General features: G+C 39.4%; 1 non-coding gene across 1 annotated transcript; it reads left to right on the forward strand.

Annotated features, from left to right (window-relative positions):
• Window positions 1-777: 777 nt before the first annotated feature.
• Window positions 778-850, forward strand: TRNAI-UAU (transfer RNA isoleucine (anticodon UAU)). Its single transcript has one exon. It is a non-coding gene; the product is annotated as a tRNA-Ile (tRNA).
• Window positions 851-8971: the final 8121 nt, after the last annotated feature.

An 8971-nucleotide genomic window follows, 5' to 3' on the forward strand; every position in this document is an offset into this window, starting at 1 on the left:
TTACTCTCTATCCTTCTGTGTGACACTGGCAAGGAATAAGAGGGTGAAATTTGCTGTAGAGTATGCAAATAAACAATGGGCAAGGGTAAAGCATCTTTAAAAATGATTCCAGTAAGCACATGAAAGGATGTTCAACATCACCGTCATTAGGAAAATGCAAATCAAAACCACATGACATATACTTCATACCCGTTAGGGTGGCTATTATTTTAAAAATATTTATTTATGCATGAATGGATAAGTAAGATGTGGTATATTATTCAGCCTTAAAATAGAATGAAATTCCGACACATGCTACCACATGGATGAAACATGAAGATCATATGCTAAGTAAAGTAAGCCAGACACCAAAGGACAAAGACTGTAGAATTACACTAGAGTAGTCAAATTCATAGAAAAAGAAAATAGACTGGTGGTTGCCAAGGGCTGGGGGGAGTGGGGAATGTGCAGTTACGGTTTAACAATACAGAGTTTCAGTTTGGAAAGATGCTGAAGTTCTGGAGCTGCATGGTGATGATGGTTGCAGAAAAATATGAGTGTACTTAACGCCACTGAATGTGCACCTGAAAAATTGTTAAAATGGTAAATTTTGCATCATGCATGTTCTACTACTACTACTACTATTACACACACACACACACACAACGAGGATGCCCATACTGCACAATTCAGGAGTGGACTTTCAAAAATGTGAAAGTTAAATCTTTACTCTCCACCTCTTCTACCTCACCTCATCCCTTGCTCAAAAGGCCAAACTTAAAAGCTAGTACATGGGATGCCTGGCTGGCTCAGTTGGTAGAGCATGTGACTTATGATTTCAGGGGCAAGAGTTCAAGCCCCATGTTGGGCATAAACTTAAAAAACAAAACAAAACAACTCAGTACATCCAGTACATTGTGTCCTCCCATTTCTGGTCTTATCACCCACTGTCCCTCAGTATACATCTTTTGTTTTATAGCCATTGTATGGGTGAATGCTCCAGAGAAAGAGCAAAATCAGAATATCCAGGCAAAAGAGTGGAGTAAGAAAAGGCTCCATGTTTAAGCAAATGCAACTCAACACCAAAGACTAATAGATTAACAACATCTAGTAGATTAACAAGATGATCAAGATTAACATTTTGCTCACATTGCCCTTGATGTGATATATGATATATTAAGAATAGCACTTTACCTCTTTGGTCTGCTTTCCAAAAATCTAATCCCAACCTAATCGTAAGAAAACATTAGACAAATCCTAATGGAGGCACACTCAACAAAACAATTGACCAATACTCCTCAAGACTATCCAGATCATCAAGAATAAGGAAACTCAGAGAAACTGTTACAGTCAAGAGGACCAGAAAAAGGACATCAGGAGAGGGTAGCTACAGTTGTGGAGAGCAGAGCATGATGGATAGACTTGCTGAATTACAATGTCCTACACCTGAAACTAATGTAACATTGTGTCAGCTAGACTTCAATTTTTTTTTTCCTAAAGATTTTATTTATTTATCTGACAGAGAGAGATCACAAGTAGGCAGAGAGAGAGAGGAGGAAGCAGGCTCCCTGCTGAGCAGAGAGCCTGATGTGGGACTCGATCCGAGGACCCTGAGATCATGACCTGAGCCGAAGGCAGCGGCTTAACCCACTGAGCCACCCAGGCGCCCCTAGACTTCAATTTTAAAAAGATACTCATTTGAGGGGTGCCTGGGTGGTTCATAGGGCTTCTCCCTTCAGCTCAGGTCATGATCCCAGAATCTGGGGATCAAGCTCCACATTGGGCTCTCTGCTTAGTGGGGAGCCTGCTTCTCCCTCTCCAGTCCTCTGTGCTTGTGTTCCCTCTTGCTATCTCTCTCTGTCAAATAAATAAATAAAATATAAAAAAAATAAAAAAGGTATGTATCTGAATTTGAAAACTGTCTTGCTAAAAGAGTAAATAAAAAGTTATAATATGAGGGTCACTAGGGGGGTTAGTCTGTTAACTCTTTGCCTTCAGCTCAGGTCAAGATCTCTGGGTCCTGGAATTGAGGGATCCAGCCCGGTGTTGGGTTCCCTGCTCCCACCTCTCCTTTCGATTTCAGCTCAGTTCCTATTTCAGGGTCTTGAGATAGAGCCCTGCTTCGGGCTCTGTGCTCAGCATGGAGTCTGCCTAAGAATGTCCCTTTCCCTCTGCTCCTCCTGCTTGTGCACTCTCTCTCTCTCAAGTAAATAAATATATATTTTAAAAATAATAATATGACATATGGGATTTGTTTCAAATTAATCAAGTGGGAGAACATGGGTGGGGCTGTAGGCCAGAGTGTATCATTGCCAAAGCTAGGTTATGGGTACATGGGGGTTCATTATATTATTCTCTCTTCTTTTGTATGTGTTTTAAAAATTGTCCATAATAACAAACTACAAACTTAAAAAGTATGTACTAGGTTAATTTATAGAAATCTGGTGCTGTTCATGACTATATCCTCCTATAAGATAGGGAGGCAGAGAAAACCAGTCTTAAGGGAAAAAAACAATAATGACGTCAAGACACAGGGGAGCAGAGGTAAAGTAAAGCATGAGCAGTAAAATATTTCTGTTCCTGCTTCCCCCTTGTACCTCCTTGACCCCAGACTTTGCCCTTGGATTATGTAAAAAAAAAACCTGAATTCTTAGCCCAGCCCCTGCCTCTTTCCTTTACACAACTCGAGTGGTATCTATTTCATGAAGTCACAAGTCCAAACAAATACCAAGTTGTATAATGCACCCTTTGGCACCTTCACCCCTAATCTAAGACTCATTCACCTGATTCTTTTTATTTTTTTAATTAGTTAAAAAATTTTTAATTTAAATTCAGTTGACTAATATATAATGTATTATTGGTTTCATAGGTAGAGGTCAGTGATTCATCAGTCTTTCATAATTACAGTGGTCATTACATCACCTGTCCTCTTTAATGTCTATCTTAATCTATCCTTAATGTCTACCCAGTTCATCCATCCGCCTCACCCTCTTCCCCTCCAGCAGCCCTCAGTTTGTTTTCTAAGATTAAGAACCTCTTATGGTTTGTCTCCCTCTCTGATTTTGTCTTGTTTTATTTTTTCCTCTCTTCCCCAATGATCCTCTGTTTTGTTTCTTAAATTCCACGTATGAGTGAGATTATATAATGGTCTTTCTCTAATTGGCTTATTTTTGCTTAGCATAATACCCTCCAATTCCATTCATGTTATTGCAAATGGCAAGATTTCATTTCTTTTGATTGCTGAGTAATATTCCATTGTGTGTGTGTGTGTGTGTGTGTGTGTGTGTGTGTGTATCACATCTTCTTTCATTCATTTGTTAATGGACATTTGGGTTCTTTCCATAGGTTGGCTATTGTGGTCATTGCTGCTAGAAACATTGGGATGCAGGTCCCCTTCGGATCACTGCATTTGTATCTTTGGGGTAAATACCCAGTAGTGCAATTGCTGGGTTGTAGGGTAGTTCTATTTTCAACTTTTTGAGGAACCTCGGTGCTGTTTTCCAGAGTGGCTGCACCAGCTTGCATTCCCACCAAGAGTGTAGGAGGGTTCCCCTTTCCACATCCTCACCAACATCTGTTGTTTCCTGACTTGTTAATTTTAGCCATTCTGACTAGTGTGAAGTGGTATCTTATTGTTCACCCTTCTGATTCTTTAAGCTATAGCAAAGGTTTTCTTATATGTGGGCACTTAGCCTGACTTACAGAAAATACAGCCTATGGTAGAGATGAAGGACTTGGGTTCTAGTTATGATTCTGCCAGTGTTTACCACATGACTTTGGACTAGCTATGTCAGGGCTCTGTGTTTATTCTGTCATTCTTCTGTCTTGTTGTGACTGAGGGAGGCGAAGCATTAGAGCACAGCCAAAGAAAGGAGTTGCAAAACTTCAAAGTCCAGAATTCCTATTTTTAGTAGAGCAAATCATCAGATTCTGCCTCACTGAGCACTCATTACAAAACCTGAACTTTGGAGCTAATTGCTCAAAAGAAAATCAAGTAGAGGAAAGTTCTTTTCTTTCTCCACCTTCCCCCACCCCTTCTTTAATTTTACTGTAGAGTGAGATGCATTTTCTCACTAGATTAAAAATATAAATAACACAAGGACAATATACCATTAACAAAAGACCCAAAGGTTGCCTTCTTTAGTCCTTTCCTTATATCCACCCACACAAATGTTCTTTGTTGTCCATTATCTCAGTAGTCAGGCATTCTTCTGACCAGCCATGGGTATTGTGAAACTAGACCAGAGAAAATTGTTACTTCGTTATCTTAATGCCTGTGTGGGGAGATGCAGGTGGGGCTAGCTGGTCTTCCAATGCCACTGTAGGAGCTGCTACCTGCAGCAGGTTATTATGAAGTAAAATGAAAAGATGGCGCTTTGAAGATTGAAAGAAGTTCTTGATTTTCAGATATACACTAAGATGGGAAACATATGACTCTATTGCACCAAGAAATAATGCACACCCAGAGACTGACAATATCTTCTAAGTAACCCCATGTCATAATTGGCCACTGTATGACCAAGGGAAGTTCCACATTGTTCTCAATCTATATACATTACATTTGATTCCCCTTATTTGGCAATAGTTATATTCTCAAATTGCCATAAACAATGAATTAGCAATTAATGGAAATACAGGGTTAGGTTTCTGCAAGCCTCTGTCACAACATTTTCATCAATGAATCAATAACTTTATTTTAGGTGTGTTTCTTTAAAGACCACTGTTTAAATATATAATTTTTTATCATCCACATTGAACTAAGGGCCAACATCTCTGTTCTCCATTATTATCCTTTCATGATGTTTAAGGAAGTCCCAAGTCTTGTTTTAAGCCAGATCTTTTATTGTTCAGGATGGAGTTTGAATAGCACAAACCAAAACTTTTTCTTGCTTATGCTATGTGACCATAACTGACTCATGGTATGTTTAGAGGTGCAGAGAAAATGGAACCTTTCCTTTCTCTATGGCAGATCTGGTCTTCTCACAATCTCTTCTCCACTGGAAGGGTAAAGACTATTTCATCAGTAATTTCCCAGTCTCTTCAGTCAAAACGGCTGTCTTGTTTTGTTTTATTTATTTATTTATTTATTTTGGTTTACAATAGTCCCTCCTACAATAGTCCCTCCTTTCAGGAAATAATCATTTATTCTAAGTTTTGGCCCCTCTCTCTCACCTCCCAAGATGACTTCTGGGTGTGCAGAGAGCACACTATGCCATTAAGATTGGGGCAGGGGACTGTGGATCTGCATCAGGAGGTCCTCAGTGTTGCTTTCTGGCCTTTACTGGTCTGTGTAGTCCTGTGTCCCTTGATTATCCTGGTGACATCTGCCATAGAAGTCTTCATGTGGGGAAAGAGTGATCTAGTCTCTAGGTTTGGTCAGGGCCTAGGGGGTTTTCCACTTGACCTGTCTGTTTAGGTCAGAACTTATAGACCCAAAGGTGGGCATCTCACCCAAGCTGTCAGAGACCTTCCCTAGGATTTTTCAAAACTGGAGCTAAGCAGCCTAGTTTCTCTTGGAAGGCAGATTTGTGAGATGGGAGCCTCAGGACCAGTGTGCTTCATGGTTTTGCTACCTCACAGGAGTAAAGTAAGATAAGGGGAAGAAGCACATGCTGAGAGTGTGAGAGTTGCAAAAACAGATCCTGGGGGGAAAAAACCCCAACAACAGATCCCTGGCCTAAGTTATACTTCAGGGCCTGTGCTCCTCTTTTTCCTGTTGTTCTCTGAACTATTCACATACCTTTCTAGCAAATTCCCCCCGGGCCTAAGTTAGTTTGAGTTCAATTTGTCATACTTGCAACTGAAAAAAAAAAAGATTTTTTTTTTTTTAAAGATTTTATTTATTTATCAGAGAGAGAGAGGGGGAGAGAGCGAGCACAGGCAGACAGAATGGCAGGCAGAGGCAGAGGGAGAAGCAGGCTCCCTGCTGAGCAAGGAGCCCGATGTGGGACTTGATCCTTGATCCCAGGACGATGGGATCATGACCTGAGCCGAAGGCAGCTGCTTAACCAACTGAGCCACCCAGGCGTCCCTGAAAAAAAAAAAAAAATCTTAAAACACTTACATTTTTAAATGATTTAATGATCATCATAACACTTGCATATTTACAGTAATTCAAAGCAACCTTCATTTACACTATTTCTCATAAGTATGTTATCTTTACAGGCTGGGAACTATTGCTGGTAAGCGTATGAGATAATTGAGTTAAAAAAGAAAAATTTGCTATTGTGAAATGGAACACTCATAGAAAAAGTCCACAAAACAAAAATGTACCTGGTAAGGGGTTAGTTATCATCAAGTTAACACAGAAACAACTCTGCCATCACCCCCAATCCCCATCTTATGTCCCCTTCTAATCAGGTTTCTCACTTTTGTAGTTATCACTTCCTTATTTTTCTTTCTAGTTACATTACCCCAGCACACATCCCAGAACCATATAATTGAATCTGCCATTTTTTGAACATTATGTAAATGAAGTAATACAATATAATTTTGGGGGGTTCTGGCTTTCATTCTGGATTATATCTTAATGTTCATCCAGTAGTTAGCTGTAGCTATAGTTCAGCTTTTAAAATTGCTGTTTAATATTCTATAATATGAATGTACAACCATTTATCTAACCTGTTGACAGATTTTTTTGGCTCTTATGAATAATAGTGGTATGAATATTCTTGGTGAATGCATGTACACTGTCTTTTTTTTTTTTTTTTTTTGAGGGTATACCTCAGAGTAGAATTGCTAGATCATAAATATGTACGTTTTCAGGTGAGTAAATAATACCAAAATCTTTTCCTAAGTGATTTTTACAGTTTATATGTCTATCAGCATTTTCTAAGAGTTTCTCCTGTTCTATATCCTCACTAACACTTCACAGTCTCTTTAACTTTAGCTACTTGTGTGGGTGTGCATGTTATCTCACTGTGGTTTTAATTTCACTTCCTCCTAATTGCTAATGAAACTGAACACCCTTTTTCATGTTTAATGGATATTTGTACATCTTCTTTTTTGAAATGTCTGTTGAAGTCTCTTGCCTATTTTTCTTTTTGATTGCATTTCTCTGTTGATTTCTAAGAGCTCTTTATATATTTGAATAAAAGACTAAGAGAACTTGTTGGGTATAAATGTTGTAAGCATCTTCTTCCACTCAAAGGTGTTGCCTTTTCACTCACTTAATGGTGCTGAGGGAGAGAATCTTTAATGTATTCAGACTTATCAACCAGAATTTGGAAACAGTGCTTCTGAGAGAGTAACTAGACCAAGCAGTGCAAAGTAAATTTCTCAATTCAGTAAAATGAACTCACACAGGCTCTCTAGCCAAAGTTGCACATTCTTTCTTTGTAATATTGTTTCTGAGGTGAAATTTTATTTTTAAATGGTTGAAAATTCCATTACCTTACAAACCAGAAAATGCACTTACAATATTTAATTCCGCTGCTTGTTGGTGTCATGGAAACTAATAATAATAATTTAAAAGTATTGTTCTGAAAGTTGGCTGGACAGTAGGGCTTGGCTATTAGCAAATTAAAAAAAATAAACATTTTTTAAAGTTTATAATCCTATTATACATTACTATCGCTGAAAAATGCATACAAGTTCAGCTTTTCACTATTAAAATCCAAGGCTCACTCATAGCCAAACAAGAAACAAGGATGGCACGATTTTTTTAATCATGGAAAATTTCAACTATCCTAAAATGCTAATATAACTAAGATCCCTATACCTACTAGGTAAGTAATGTTAACATCCCGTCACATTTACTTTAAAAAATTAACTCGTTTAAGGTCCTTTGTTTTGCCCTTTCTTTCCCTTTGTTTTTCGCACTAGAGGTGACCACTATCCAGAATTTGATGTTTTTCTGTCCAGTTCTGTTTTTTCTGTTTTTCCTACATGTTCACGTGTTCATGAACAATGCAAATATTGTTTCCTATTTTTAAATGTATCTTTTCATTCTATTGTGTGCTGCAATTTGCTAAGCAATTGCTCGTATGTATGTTGATACAAATATACACAGACATACAGATCTAGGTCATTTGTTTTAACTGCTATGTTATAATTCACGGTAAACATACACTGTAATTTTATTTATTCATTCCTCTATCAATGAACATTTTAATGTTACAATACAGGCAATAATACCTAGGACAACATCGAATATACAACAGAAACCCAACAAATATTTGTTGAATGGAGGCAAGCTTTTAATTAAATAAAAGCGTATAAAATATATCAGGCTGACTGTTTTCTGCTTCAATTCTCCAGTTATTTGTTGTCATTATACACCCTATCGGCATGCATGGCAGGAGACATTTCCTGAAAATTTCTAACGGCTTTTTACTCAATCCACTGAAAAAGGCTCCGATGTGGTATGCGTATGGGGGCTGGGGTGTGTGGATAGAGTGGGTAGAGAATGGACACAAAGAAACTTCAATGTCAAAAAATAACAGTGGTTTTTATGGTCTGGAGTAGGGGAGGGGGGCAGTAGCAAGCATTATAAATCTGGGGCAGGTCTGAGACTTTACAATGCAGGGCATGTCCGGTGCTACCGTATCCGAATAACGAGACAGAGGAATATAAAGGTCTTTCTTCCCGTGTACATTTCTGAAAGCTATAACCATCAAACGCCAGACGGTTGCCATGGGAACCAGCAGGGGGAGGGGGAGAGAATATCCGCCAGAATTCTTGATGCGCTTAGAATGTTTCTTCTTCCGGTCCTCTGCTCTTCGCAACCACCGCCTCTCTCCTCGGTTCCCGCTCCCCGCCCCATTCTGTGGGCTCTCATCATTCTCTTCCTTTCTTGATTCTCTCCCTTCCCATTCTAGGTCGCCATCTTGAGCCATGCGTCAAGATGGCGCCCCTGGTCCCAAGGAAGAGCCCTGGAGCTCCACCGAGGCTGCGCACGCACGTGCTCAGGGGCGGGAGGGTGGAGCGGTGACGTCCAGACGCTGCTCCGCCCCCGGTAGTCTCCCCGCCCCTGGTCCCACTCCGCCTTCCT

Source organism: Mustela lutreola, chromosome 9 (assembly GCF_030435805.1).
Source record: "Mustela lutreola isolate mMusLut2 chromosome 9, mMusLut2.pri, whole genome shotgun sequence".
Classification (NCBI taxonomy): domain Eukaryota; kingdom Metazoa; phylum Chordata; class Mammalia; order Carnivora; family Mustelidae; genus Mustela; species Mustela lutreola.